At 42.8% G+C, this 14,764-nt stretch overlaps 1 long non-coding RNA gene across 1 annotated transcript; it reads right to left on the bottom strand.

The window, feature by feature from the left end:
• Window positions 1-1,167: 1,167 nt before the first annotated feature.
• Window positions 1,168-12,912, bottom strand: LOC117771403. The gene is made up of 3 exons (XR_004615582.1): window positions 12,902-12,912; window positions 3,654-3,663; window positions 1,168-1,297 (listed from the first exon to the last, which is right to left on the bottom strand). It is a non-coding gene; the product is annotated as an uncharacterized LOC117771403 (long non-coding RNA).
• Window positions 12,913-14,764: the final 1,852 nt, after the last annotated feature.

Genomic DNA, 14,764 nt, shown 5'->3' on the forward strand with positions numbered 1-14,764 from the left:
AAACAGAATCTGTGTCCGCTGAGTTTTCACTGATGTTCTCATGGTCGTGATGAGACGCTGTGACTCTGTCGTGAAGCACGAGGCAGGAAGTGGACTCGTCTTCATCTTCACCGCTTCAGACTCGACAAACGACCAGTTTATAAAGTCCGAGTTACACACTCACGTCTTTATCGATTAAATGAATGTGAACATCATCAGGGATCTGTACATATAACCATGTGATCCAGTCCACTCAGGCCCCGCCCCCCCCTCATGACGGCTAAATCAGGTCCCACGGTTTGAGGGCGACTTCACTTTCCTTAGAGAGCAGCTGTTCACTCTGGATAAATACCTGAGGATCGGACACACTTAGAGTCACTGGTCGTAAACGAGAGAAACTGTGAGGTCACAAGACTTTATAGAGACATTATAATGTGGCTGAGCAGCGTGTGTGTGTGTGTGTGTGTGTGTGTGTGTGTGTGTGTGTGTGTGTGTGTGTGTGTGTGTGTGTGTGTGTGTGTGTGTGTGTGTGTGTGTGTGTGTGTGTGTGTGTGTGTGTGTGTGTGTGTGTGTGTAAAATGTGAATCACAAGACGTGTGATTGGACGGTAGAAACCACATTAACACAATAAAACCTGTGATATTTATTTAAAGGTCTCAGTTAAATTCTGCTGCTTCACATTAATCTGTCGTTTCTGTGAAAATCAAAACGTTCAGTTTCTCCACATTTCGACTCTAAATCAAATCTAACTTCAATAATCTAGTAACACTTGAATCTGACCAGACTTTAAATCCACTAAAGCTTAAACTAAAGAATTCTCCATCAACTGAGTTTATGAAAATCAGAGAACAATCCCCTCTGTGAATATCATTAGTTTTAGTTTATTTGTATTAATGATCATTGATCAGTGGAACAGGTTCAGGATCAGTTTGCTCTTTAGTGGAAACTGATCCTCACATTGACGACAGCTCAGTCTCTTTGTTCCTCAGACCCCCCCCCCCCCCCCCCCCCCCCTCAGTGAGGCCCCTCAGTGAGGCCCCTCAGTCCCGTTTAATCCTATAAACTGGAAAAATACCAATTTGTAAGAGTCGGTGTTGGTGTCACCTCTTTACTCAGTAAACAGACGTTACTGTGTTGTGACTGTTGCTATGGTTACAGCTGGCGTCCAGCCCTAAGTCAGAGACTTGTGTCTCGTTTTAGTTTGAAATCTCTGGTTGTGTTTTAGTCTGGACGAACAGAGACTGAGACTTTTGTAAACAATGACGCAGACGCCCACGTTCTCTTCCTGATTGGTTCTTATCAGTCACATGACTCAACACTTCCTGTCAGTAACAGTTCCACCTCGTCGTTGAGGACACACACACACACGGTGACACACACGGTGACACACACTAACACACACATTTAAGACATAGTTCATTACCTCGGAGACACTTGAACCCGGCGGACACGTCTAACGGTCGTCGCTCGATGACGATACATAAATCAGATAATGATGAATGCACCTGATTGGTCGTTGTTGTAAATGTGTTCTAATGCAGAAAGATGGATCCTGATGTAAAAATCAATAGAGGAGTTTGTGTCGGCGCTGAGTGAAGCGTCAGAGAGCAGCTGCTGTTTTAAGATGAAAACGTTAACGTTCGGTCAATCGATTAACGCAGCACTTCTTTCTCCATCGTCACTTCTCACGCAGCATCCGTCTTCTCAAGTACACTCACACGGCTAATGTCCAGGTCGCAGGTATTTCTAAAGACGACGCTAAATCACGTTTATCCTTTTACTGCCAATCGAGAGGATTGAAGCTGCTTCGTGTTCAGAAGGAACGTTAAGGTTCAGTCTCGACTGTTTCAGCTGCGTCAGAGAAACACGTTTACAGTTAACGTGAAAGGAAGCACGACAGCGACCTGAGGAATAAAAACACCAGAAGAAGAAATGAACACACACTGGTTTGAACAGTTTCTGTCAACTTCAATGTTTTAACACGGTTATAAAATAAAACAGATTAAATAACTTTATCGTCACCGAACATTTGAGACAAAGGTTTCCTGGTTGTGTTGATGGATCATGAGTTTTTCTTTATACAGGAAACGAGGCACAAAATCAAACTCCTTTACATTTCAGTGTTTGAGATTGATCAGCTGCTGTTTTGATATTCAAGAGTCTTTTAATATTTAATTGTTGGGACCTGATGTTCGTTTTGTCACATGTTGTGAATCTAAAACAAAACCGGACATTCGAAGCAGCCACATTGCATTGTGGGAAGTTCTAAAGATAAGATGAAGATCAGCAGGTTGATCAATAATGAAAATGATTATTCAGATACACTCAGATCTTCTGCTGCGTCACTTCATTGATCTTTAACCTTTAAAATCTGTTTACTGATCACACTGCTCTAACGTGGCGGATCTTCAGATCTTGTCGCCGTCACATGATTTGAGCGCTGCGGACGTGAAGGAGGCTCCTCCCCCCTGCTCCTCATTGTTTCAGAGACTCTGATCTCTGATTGATTACGCTGCTTCTCTCCATCGACCGGTGCCCCGCCCCCTCACGGCAGAGAAACGCAGTCAGACGCACAAACGACAAAAACACTTGGATTCCTGTTTGTATTTATTCTTTTCTCCATGAAGACACCAGAATAGTTTTTTTATTAATTCCATGAATTATTTGCTCATTATGCATTAATCATGGTGCCCCATCTGGAAGGTGCAGGCGTGACTGTGTGAGAAACAGCCATTCTGATCTCAATTAGATTACGGCTCCGCTCGCCGTCTACCCATAAATCACTTCTCCAAAGTGAAATTAACAGTTACTGGAGCGCATTAATATCCCGAGTCAGGCATGAGGGGGACGCAGCGACTGGAACCAGCATCTCGCACCAACGCTGGAAAACATCATTCTGTTTGTGAAATATGAAACACACACACACACACACACACACACACACACACACACTTTTTAAGATTTCTTTTAATTGTTCAAAGATTCAGTTCATTTCTCACGTCACTAATACAGCTTCATAATTATGGAGAGTAAAAAAAATGTATATATCAGCTGATGTATATGAAATGAATCGGTCAGTGATGCCTCAGATGTCATTATCAAACCCTTATGACAAAGAAGGTTTTGCTATATATACATTGATAAACTATAACATCATATGTGATGTAATGTAATGAGATAATTTTTCTGCTGACGATCTGCAGGTCTTTACTCAGTTTGACTCGTCGTACATTCAGAATCTCTCTCGATCAGACGCTCACATCCGACGAGCGTGAACCACTGAGACACATTTCTTTGTAAGAGCTGCAGATTAATATTCTATTTGTAATTAGTCAGTTAGCCAGTTAGTCAGCGATCTAAGAGACTGTTGGTGAAGGTGTGAGATCTACTGAGTGATACTTGTTGTAGCTACTCATGCTGTACAGAGGTTTAGTCTGAATCCACACGTCTAATAAAGTTAAATGAGTATTTCTGTACAGTAGAAGAATCCGTGTTTCCTGTGACTGAGCAGCAGCTGCGTCGTCTGATCCGAACACCGAGCGGTGGGTTTAGAGCAGGAACTGAACCCAGGGGACGACGACTTAAAGCCGCTGTTTGACGTCCGTCACAGCTCTGATAGATTGGAAGTGTGACATTAGAATGGAAATTGCTCAGGGGGGAGTTGACAAGGGAACAGTGGTCGACCTTTGACCTCAGAGCACGACTCCTCAGAGAGAGACACTGAGGCCTGATGTTTGTTGGAGCTGATTCACCTGATTCTAACATGATTTAAAATATATTGTGAATCTACAAATATTCTGATTAGATAAAATGATTTATTACAGTTTTTTTTTAATAACTTTGTTCAGTACATAATGACTCATTAAAAAAACTGTCAAGTCTGAAGGGCTCAAATGTCAAAGGCTTCTACCTGTTATAATAAAGTTATGTTATAATAAAGTAACTGACTTTATCATAGACAATAATTACATTAAGTTAATTTTTTCATTGTCATTCTGGAGCGCCGGGCCTCCAGAGGAACGTTCATCCAACGTCTGGCACATTTTAACATGTGTCCAACAAACTGAGCAGAAAACATCAATGACGATAAGATACAGAAGAAAAACTAGTGAAAGAAACAAAATGTTCCTCTCCTGGTGAAGGAGAGGAGGTTGCCAGTCTGATTATACACCGGGGGCAGTTTGGGCTCCATCTTGCCTAAAGGCACTTCAACATGCGGAATGGAAGAGCCAGGGATCAAACCGCCGACCTTCAGATCAGCGGACGACCCGTCTTTCTCACGACCACTGAGCCAACATGGTGCCTCTAAGAATCAATGGAAACAAATCAATGTCTCGGTTGTGAGTGTGGAGAAAATAATTATTCTGGTTTTGACTGAAATCTTTGAGACTTTTCTTCGCCGACGACAAATGATTCTTTTCAGATAAGAAGCGTGAACGTCTCTGACATCGTTCATATTCATCCTCCCTCCAATAACAGAGAGGGAATCTGAATCGGTTAGCTGAACGTTCACCTTCTTCAAAGGTCACGTCACAGCTTGTTTTCACCTTTTCAGACGAGAGGATGAAGAAGAAAATGATCTTCAGCTGAGGTCTGAAGGTTCATGAAGTGAGAGGGAGGCAGAGGGACTGAGAATAAAGGATAAAAAGAGCGTAAACATGGAGAAGAGACCAAGCAACTCCCCAAACTCCTCCTCCTACATCTGTCAGGACGAAGAGGAGGAGGAAGAGGAGGACGAGGAGGAGGATGAAGCTCCTGGACTCTTCATACATAATTAACGACATCATTTGAACGACACTATTGACTAAACAAATGAATAAACCACAGACGTGAGTCAATAGACACAGAAACATTTAATCGTCTTCTACATAATGACTACAGTTCCCATCCCAATATTTCCAGCTGCTTGGGATTAATGTGATATCGGAGACGTGCAGCGGCGTCCGTCAGCGAGGCCGAGCGCTGATTGACAGTGTGACAGGGAGAAGGGGCGGCGGCGTCTTTATGTGGAGTGGCAGGAGAAAAGTGGCTGTCAAAAAATGCAGTGGATATTTGCTGTTTTGTTTATCAGCTGCTGCCGCTGAATAAAAGTGGAGGAACATGTATAGCCTGTCCGTCCGCCTTTTCATCTGCTCGCTGTAATGGGTCTGGGGATTGGAGAGTGCAGTTTATCCCCTCCATTCTCCCTGACAGAGAAACCATTTAACGCTGCCGGCCGCCGAGGAGACAGCCGTCTGTCACCAGAGACAGCGCTCGCATCAAGTCTTCACGAGCGGCTGCTGCAACTTTCTGCTTCCTGCCGGCAGCCGTCGTCTTTTAGAACCGACGGGAATCTGTCTTTAAACGCTCATTCATATTTATTACAACAACAAGGAAACCGTGAAGAAGACATTTAAATATCTGAGACCTTGGTTTGTATTTATCTGATGTAATTAATTCATCGCTTCAAAACTGAAGCATCTGTTAAGATGAGTGTTTTTAATAATAATCTGCGTCCACACTAACTCACCTGAACACACACGTCACATGACTCTTCACCTGCAGCGGTCATGTGTAACTGGGATAAACACCTGCCTGCACTGGTCTGGATCTACTGGACGGGATGTTTATCCCACTTGGTCCAACTCGAGGATAGTTTCTATGTTTTTTTCTGCAAAACAATCTTTTGAGTTTAAGTGGAAATGGAATAAATGAGTCAAACTAAACAGAGTCAATATGTGATTAAACGTCATGTCTTGTTCTCAGTGTTGGTATTTAAATTATTTATGTCCGTGATATTCAATAAACTATAAATCTGGAGGTTGACGTGACTTCATGTTTTTTACCTGAATATAACCCTGTTGTAATATTTCAGGAAGTGAAATGATAAAACATCCTGACAGTGAACGTAATCTGGGATTAACCCTGGTTAATCCTCGGAGATGAGTCTTCAGACGTTCCTGGATTCGTCCTCACTGAGCAGTGTCTCCTGAGGACGATGCAAACATGAATGGAGATTTAAACAGTTTAACCGGCTTCGCTTTCACTCTGGAGCCAAAGCCAATTTGATGAGTCCATCTCGTCCTGACACCCCCTCCACCCCCCGAGACTCGAGGGAATCTCCTCTCCAAACAGTCCGACCCCCCCCCCCCCTCCCCACCCAGCCCGGTCGCAGGTTAATGACTTTGTGTTTACCATCCAACAGGCTCTTTGATAACAAGGCCGCCTCCCCCCTCCCTCCGTGTCTCCAGCGCCGAGGACGACGCGGCCGCCCGGTGTAGCAACAGGAAGGGAGGAATGTGACGCCGCTCTCGGGGCTTTGTGGGAGAACAAGCAGCTCGGCCGGAGAGTGAGAACTACTAATATTTATTCATGATAGAGAGAAAGTAGTGTCTGTTGGCTCAGGCTACTTCATTTACATTCTGTTATAGACTGTTTGCTGCAGCGTGGGAGCTCTGTCTATCTCCAAATAGATGAACCTGTCCTGCTCACTCCTCTCCGCTGTCATCCAGTCATGTCGCTCGCTGCACAACTCCTCAAACATCTGCACAGACCCACCTGCCTGGTTCAGAGGACAGGTAGCTGTGCACTGCAGCGCTCCGCAGGCTGTCTGAGGCCTTTATGAGCTCCGAGACGACTGAGGGACGTCTGTGACTGAACCATGTGCTGATTTAAAGGAGCAGCCACTTTATTTTATTCTTTTCAGATGGGATTTCAAAGATCCTCAAACATAAACATGAAGAAAATCTTGCAAAATGATGAAATTAACAACAAACATAGAAAGTACACAGAGATGAACTCCACACCACAAACTAACAACATGAAGCTGTAACTTGTGTAAATGAGATGAGAGCAGACGAGCATCCCCGAGTCCGTACGGATTTATTAGTGTTAGTTAGTGAAATCTGGAAATATCCGATGTTCTGAGACAGTTTGAAGGATCACAGCACAAACAGCCGTCACAGGCTTGAGAGGCTTGTGCTGAAGAGACTCTGATACAAGCTGGGTTTTATCAGGTAGAACAGACAAGCCTACGCCCCCTGGTGTCTAACAGGTGTCAAACTGAAACTAGACACAAATTTAGCTGATTTCCTCAAACTGAGTTCATGACTGAGTTCAAATCGAGGACAGTTTAACCGCAGGACCAACTTTTCTGTGTTCAGACAGAAGTTCACATGCTATATGATTAAAGTTCATATCGAGCTAGATGGAAACTTCTGCTGTAGGCCCAAGCACAGTGGTTACTAAGTAAATTTCCATTACATGTTTCAGTTTAAATTTGAACCAGAATATAAGTGTTGAATATATTCAGTTTGAATGGGATTTGAACCAATCAGGACTCCATCTCCAACGATTTAATGTTTGAACGACGAGGACGTTCATTTGGTGCATGTAGGGTTCTGTGGTACTGTGGAGTACTGTGGAGTATTGTATTACTGTGGAGTATTGTATTACTGTGGAGTATTGTAGTACTGTGGAGTATTGTAGTACTGTGGAGTATTGTAGTACTGTGGACTACTGGAGTACTCAGGAGTACTGTACTTCAGACTCAGATCAGAAAACATCCTGGAACTTGAACACATGTTTGTTGCTAACGTCAACGAACAGGAAGGAAATAGAAAACTGGATAAATCATTCTGAGGTTATTAAAATATTGGTGTAACTTGAGCAGTGTTGTAAATTCAGCAGGAAGAGACGTTACAGTGACTGAGGATCCAAACGAGCATGAACAACGACCTCTGTGAGTAAAACTTCACAGACGCTGAAATCGATGGAAAGCTTGTGGAATGTAGGAAGTGAACTTTGACGGTTTGGTTCTTCAAGTGTTGAAGCAGTTTTTCATGGGAACACAGCGTCACAGACGCTGCTGCTGATAAGAGTGTAATGATTGGCCTGTGAGTTCACAGAGTCACACTCCTAATGACTGCTGGGTGAGAAGATGCTGTAGATAATACAGCTGGAAACCGGCGTGACCGAGTCTCTATCAGTGTCTTTACCAACAACAACTGCAGAGTTTCTCACCACTTTTATCTGCAGGAAGTTCACTCGTTAGCTTCCTGAATCATGACGTTTAATCATGAGTTACATTCTGCTTTAATGTTCATGAAGCTTGGAAACCGATTCTTCTTCTCACTGCAGAACTTCATGTTTTTAAGTTTCCATCAATATCACAGTGATCACTGAGGTCACTGCAAACAGGAGCTGATCAGTCCATTCAGCTGCTTTTAGTTTGACAGTTTGCATGAATAGAGAATTAAAAACAGTTCTCATGTTGTTTCTGTTTCTGTCTTAATTTGAAGGTTGACGACAGTGAAAACACGAGAACGATGGAAATGAGCCGACGGCCTGAGGGTAAGTGACTTAAAGTCGACATGAAACGCTGAGTTGAAACAACTTCTTATCTTTAGATGTAACTAACGTGAATGTTTTTACACATGAACTCTGGAACATTGTTCATATCTAAAAAAAACTAAAAACAACATGACAATGACAAGTACAACATGACAATGACAAGTACAACATGACAATGTTAGAAGGAAGTAAAATACACACAAGAATGAATGGCAGTGGTCATTGTGCAGCTGGACGACTCAACAGTGCACGTGTGAGAAATAGTGTGTGTGCATGTTTTCTGTGAGTGTGTGTGTGTCATGGCCTCAGGTCTGATATATGTTGCACCGTATAAACATATCAACATGTCGTCAATAAACCAGATGATTGTGGTCATAGCTGGAAAGATGGACGCTGGGATAAATACCAGCAGAGTGTGAGTGTGTGTGTGTGTGTGTGTGTGTGTGTGTGTGTGTGTGTGTGTGTGTGTGTGTGAGTGCGCAGCCTGGCGCTGCTCCAGCCTCATATAATAATGTGTTTTAATGGCGTCTGATTAATGCACATGATGAAGGAGGATCAATAGTAATAACGTGCGGCGGGTTGAGAGGCAGACGCAGCGCGATGGAGACGAACACGTCGTCTCACCTGCAGCTCGTCAGCACAAAGTCCGACTGTGACACTTCTTTATTTACACCTCAAACACATCATCTGCCTCCTCAGCCTGGCGTGGTTAACCCCCCACAGATAAAATGTATTGCCATTTAAACATGACAAAGGGGCCATTGAGGTGGCCATTACAATAATCCATCATGTCGACCAGTGGTTGGATCCAGCCGTGCGGTAAATCCAATCTGAGCAGGGTCAACACTGTTTTTTCCTCCAATATGGCCGACTGCTGTGTCCGCTGTGCTGTCATCAGTTAGCTTTTGTCAACATGAGGCCACAAGAGACACATTAATGCTGCAGAGCTGACACACACACACACACACACGCACACGCACGCACACACACACACACACACGCACGCGCACACACACACACACACACGCACACGTTATAGCTCATGTTTTACTTAAATAGCTAACATCGCTGTTACATCATCATCACGTCTGTCGCATGCGTCAGATCCATTGTTGTTGTTCCACATTTGACTTATTGTTGTTGTGTATTAAGATATGCAGATAAATTCAGTGACACACACATGTGTTCTCTCCATAGTGATAATTTCACATTGGCTTACCTTTAATGATGGCTTATGTTAGCTTAAGTTTTTACGTTAGTTTATGTTTATGCTAGTTTACGTTGTATGTTACTCTATGTTTTCATGTTAGCTTACCTTTTTACAGTCGGCCAGCTAACATTATGTTAGCTAATCTTTTATGTTAGCTTACGTTATATGTTAGCTTACCTTTTTACAGTAGCTTAGCTTCTTTTATTAGCTAGCCTTACCTGACTAACCCAGACTTCACAATATAATCGTGCCCAGATTTAACGCAAATGTCCGATGGGATAAACATATGAAGTTTATATCCAAAAGGTCAAAGGTCAGCTTGTCTGTGACATCATGATGTTCTGTAGAAACACTTTTCTTTCCTCAACTTGATCAGATTCTTCTCAGTGAAGCTGTTTTAAGTCATTTATCATCTAAACATTCTTCATTTGTTTTCAGTCATCGCTTAGTTTCCATATATTCACTTCTTCTTCTTCTTCTTCTTCTTCTTCTTCTTCTTCTTCTTCTTCCTCTTCTTCCTCTTCTTCCTCCAGCTGTGTTCTGTCTGTGTTACTGATCAGTTCTTCTTCAGTGTCTCTCAGTTTTTGTCCTGATGAATGAATATGAGCGATGCAGCAGAGTTCCTGTTCCGTCTGTGACGGCTGCAGACAAACAGTGTAATATAGTAATGTGGTAAATGGTGACTAATGTGAAGGTATGGATCTTTTGTCTCCCTCAGCCTGTGTGTGTCCCCAGTCATCCTCTAGGCAGCCTAAGGAACCTACATATAGAGTTAATCATTACATCCCAACCCCTACCCTCATTGATTACCCACATACTAAAGCCGCTGGAGCAGTCAATCCTGCGCTGGATGCAGATTGCTGTGGCAGAACAGTCGCCTCAGCCTTTAAAAGTGCTTTCATTTTCTGTGTTTGTGCTAAAGAAATATCGACCGGCTCCTCGGCTCCACTCAACAAGTTTGTGCCCAGTCGATCTTCAGCATAACTGCTCTACATCAAGATACTGTTCTCACACACACACAGACACACACACACACACACACACACACACACACACACGCACACACACACACACACACACACACACACACACACACACGCACACACACACACACACACGCACACACTTTTTCGTTTCATCAGAGTTGAATTGACTTTAGTTTTTGTTGTTGCTGCTCAGAGTGAGAGAGGAGAAGATGGAGGAACACAACTTCTTATCATTCAGTCACATCTGATTTACCGTCATCTTCATGTTTAATACTCCAGCAGTTACAATTCAACCTCCATCTTGTCACTGGATTTGTGTGAGTTCAAAAACACAGGTGCCTATTTCCCACAATGCAACTGAATGTCTTGTTTCCTGAAGGATGTAACTAGCAGCTGTGTGTGGTGCGGATATGAATATTTCTGGAATATTTTACTGTTTTCACACATGAACTCAGTGAAATATTGTCTGTTCATTTCCTGTAGTCAGTGTTTGTGAAGCAGCAGCAGCAGGTTGTCGGGTCCGACTCGTTCAAACAGGAACATGTGGGAACATCCAGGCGAGGGGCGGAGCCTGTAGAGCAGCAGGGGCGGAGCCTGTAGAGCAGCAGGAGGCCGGACATGACGTATAAACTCTGCTGTGGAAAGATCAGTGTTGTTGTTTACAGCTCATCCACACCGGCGTCGGCCCTCATCACCAGAAGATCTGGAATCTCCTCGTGTTTCCAAGTTGACGTCTTCGTCTTCTACGTGTACGGCTCCTCTTCTTCATCCTGAGATGTTTGTGTTCTTCCAGTTTCACGTCCGTCACGTGTTAGAAACCTCATCAACACGTCCACTCGCTCTCTGGGAAGCTTCCACACATTGTCCTGCTGTGTCCTCACATGGACTCACGAGGACACTTTACACACATTTTACTAGGAGGCTGCAGGAGAAGATCCAGAACATGTCCAGAGACACTGACTCAGACATTTGTTCTCACACACAGAACCTGCAGAACATGTGGGGAACATGTGAGGAACATGTGAGGAACACGTCAGGAACATGTGAGGAACATGTGAGGAACATGTGAGGAACACGTCAGGAACAAGTGTCGACTTCAGTTCATGTCTGAAAACAGCTTTAAATGTACATACCAAGAATAGTGATGTTCATCATTGCTAAGTTTGAGTTGAATAAGTTTCAGATAAGATGCATCAGCAGCAGGTTTCGACCGATGGTTTTGATTTCCTGACACTTCAGACACTAAATGATTTGTCAGTGATGAAACAGTGGTCGTGTCCGTGTCGCTCTGAGCGTTGGAGCAGATAAAGACGTTGTACAGAGACGTGATTGTTTTCAGAGATGTGCAGGAATCATTGTTTAAGGCCTCGGACCAGTCGACTCTCAGCTGTTCAAACATCAGCTCCGACACAAAGAGTCTTTACTCAGCTGAACACAGGATCCTCGTTCTGTCCACACGGCCAATCAAACGCTGCGTTTGACCTCTGGAAACAATATCTCAGAGTCTTTACTCAGTGCGACTGCAACACTTCACTGTGGAAACTTGAATCTGTTTAATCTCTTGAAATCCTCCTGTTGTGCGTCTCTTTCAGCTCAGTGTCGCCTCGCTCCTTACTTCTGCTGCAGGATTTGAGTAAAGCTCTCAGACGACTTCAGCTCAGATGTAAAAGCTTTGTTATAGATGTGTAATTTAAAATATGCTCGGCTCCGTCTCCTCAGAGATATTAAGCAAATGTGCCGAGCGCTTAATCTGCCCTGATTAATATTTTCTCTCTGGGAATAAGTTACAAGGCTTTAAAGTCTCACCAGAAATGAGTTGTGGTTAGATTTATAGTTTTAGATTTTCATCATATTCATGCCTCTGAATTAAAGTGATATTTCCTATTAATCTGTATTTTATCAGGCTGCTGTAAATGAAATAATCTTATTACATGTAAATGTTTGTGTGGTGAATATATTTAAACAGGTTTAGTGGATAAAGTGAAGAAATGATTCTCCTGATGTTTGTCTGAGCATCGCTTCACTTTTACAATAATTACAATAATTATTTCATTATTATTTGATCATCTCCACATCAGTGACACCACTTTGAAAAATTGATATTTAACAGAGGACTTTGTTCATGAAACATAAAGAAACATAAAGAAACACAAGAATCAAGCTGAGACAGTTTGGGAATTAATCGTCGGTTGATAGATGGAAAATTAATTTAAACTCTCTTTATAATCTTTAATAGTTAAGTCATTTTTCAGTTTTTTGTTTTAGAATTTTGCACTGAAGACATGAGTTACAGATTCATAAATAATAATAAAAAAATACATAAGGAAAATAATCTCATTGAAAAGGGTCAGCAGACTATTGACATTGCTGATGACGAGGACAAGACGCCACAAACACAAAGTGATGGAGATATTAACACACTAATTAAACTACAGACAAACCAACGTGAACTGTTAACTGACCATCGACACTCAGAATAGAGCTCAGCTTGTCTGTGGTAATCTGATTCTTTCTGTCTGTGGTAATCTGAGAGATGACGTGGTGTTTCCAGGGTTGTTCTCTACTTCACCTTCTGACTCTGATGTTCCTTCATATCACAGGTCTTTACTTTGTAAAAACTCTGAATGTAACTTGTTCAAACCACAGACTCGCTCTCTGTGTCTTGGTTTTGAATTTTGAACATTTGAAGTCTGAAAGACGTCGATTTGACAGTTTTCACCATCGTCTCATATTGGACAGAACAAAAGTTTGACTAATGAAATAAATAATCCGATCAATACGATGTTGGTCTGGAAGCGTTGGTCTGATTCGTGGTCAGAGCCCAGGTTGACGTGGTTCATGGTTTCTGATGTTGTCCACGTCACAGAGCAGATGGTGGTTCCCTGGTGTTTCCACTGTTTACTGCAGAAATGTAAAAGTGCCTGAGTAAACTCCATTTAATGTGGCCTGCAGTATCTGAAATACATAAATATGTCAAGTGAAGGAGCCTTAATAGACCTGCTTAGGCTGGTAATTGCAGCAGTATTGTTTCCTTGTGATTAGGACAAAAGCGTTCCCTGAGGACCCCCCATCCTTCAGCTGCTTCATCTGCATTAGCCGCCTCTTCCCTGCTTTAATCTGCTCTCTCCTCAGGTATTTAGAATAAATCAATGGGAATACATGATTGTTTAATGATTTTTGGAGGAGCTCTCTTCGACCACAGCTGCATGATTTAGAATGACTAATTCCACTTTTTACCATTGATCCGCGGCTGCAGGGGGGGGGGGGGGCATCCTCACCGGAGAATGGCTGCATTTAGAGACCGCTCGCTTTTAGCAATGAGGAGACGCTCAAGGTTAAAGAGCGACCGAGAAACACAAGTGAGAAGTGAGAGGACGTCCGACGGCTTCAAACTCAATGTGTGGAACGATCTGAGGAGAAAACACAGGATGCAAATAGGACATTTTAATTTACTAAGTAGTTATTGATCGACGGGAGGAGAAATTCATTGGTTTTCTTGATCAGAAAGGTCAAAGGTCACGTGACAACAACCCTGCAGCTGGTTGGGATTTAGTGTCTTGCTCAACAGCACTCTGGCAGGTGGGTGTTAACAGACGAGTGCAGCTGAAGTGGGTACAAACATATTTCTAAAAACCTAATTGATTAATTGATAAAACTCTAATGAACACATAGTTTATTGACAGATTGTGGTTAGAATGATAAGAAACATTGTGGATTGTCTTTTGGAAACAAATGGCGTCTTTTGACAAACTCAACTAGTTTATTTCTTTGTTTGCATCGTAACTATTGCGGCCACTAGAGGGCGCTGTCCCTGGATTGTAGAATCAGGCTTTGGTCAAGTTAATGAAAAGACTGATGTTCTCTAACATGAGCGAGATGTCGCTAAACGCTATATGTACGATTTTGCCATCTTGCTATAGCTAACATTAGCATTAGCAGCTGTTCACTGACCAATCAATGAGAAATGTAGAGTTTATCAAACTTTATCTGTTTGCTCACTAGGTTCTGTCTCCAGGGCCTCATGATGGCGCTAGAGAAGAAGTCAGGACAACAGAGACAGTGGGATTCATCCTCTCAGACCATGAACGTCTGTACAGTTATTAGTCCAGTGGTTTTCGTTTGGAAGAAACAGCTGCTCATGACAACAAAATTAAAACCCTCAAGTTTTAAAAGCAGTATTAACAACGAGGACTTTGTTAGTCGGTTCGACGAGCAGCCGTCAGTCCACATTTCTTAAAGCTCGGAGGTGAATGTCCCG

Source organism: Hippoglossus hippoglossus, chromosome 12 (genome assembly GCF_009819705.1).
Source record: "Hippoglossus hippoglossus isolate fHipHip1 chromosome 12, fHipHip1.pri, whole genome shotgun sequence".
In the NCBI taxonomy this organism is placed as follows: Eukaryota; Metazoa; Chordata; class Actinopteri; order Pleuronectiformes; family Pleuronectidae; genus Hippoglossus; species Hippoglossus hippoglossus.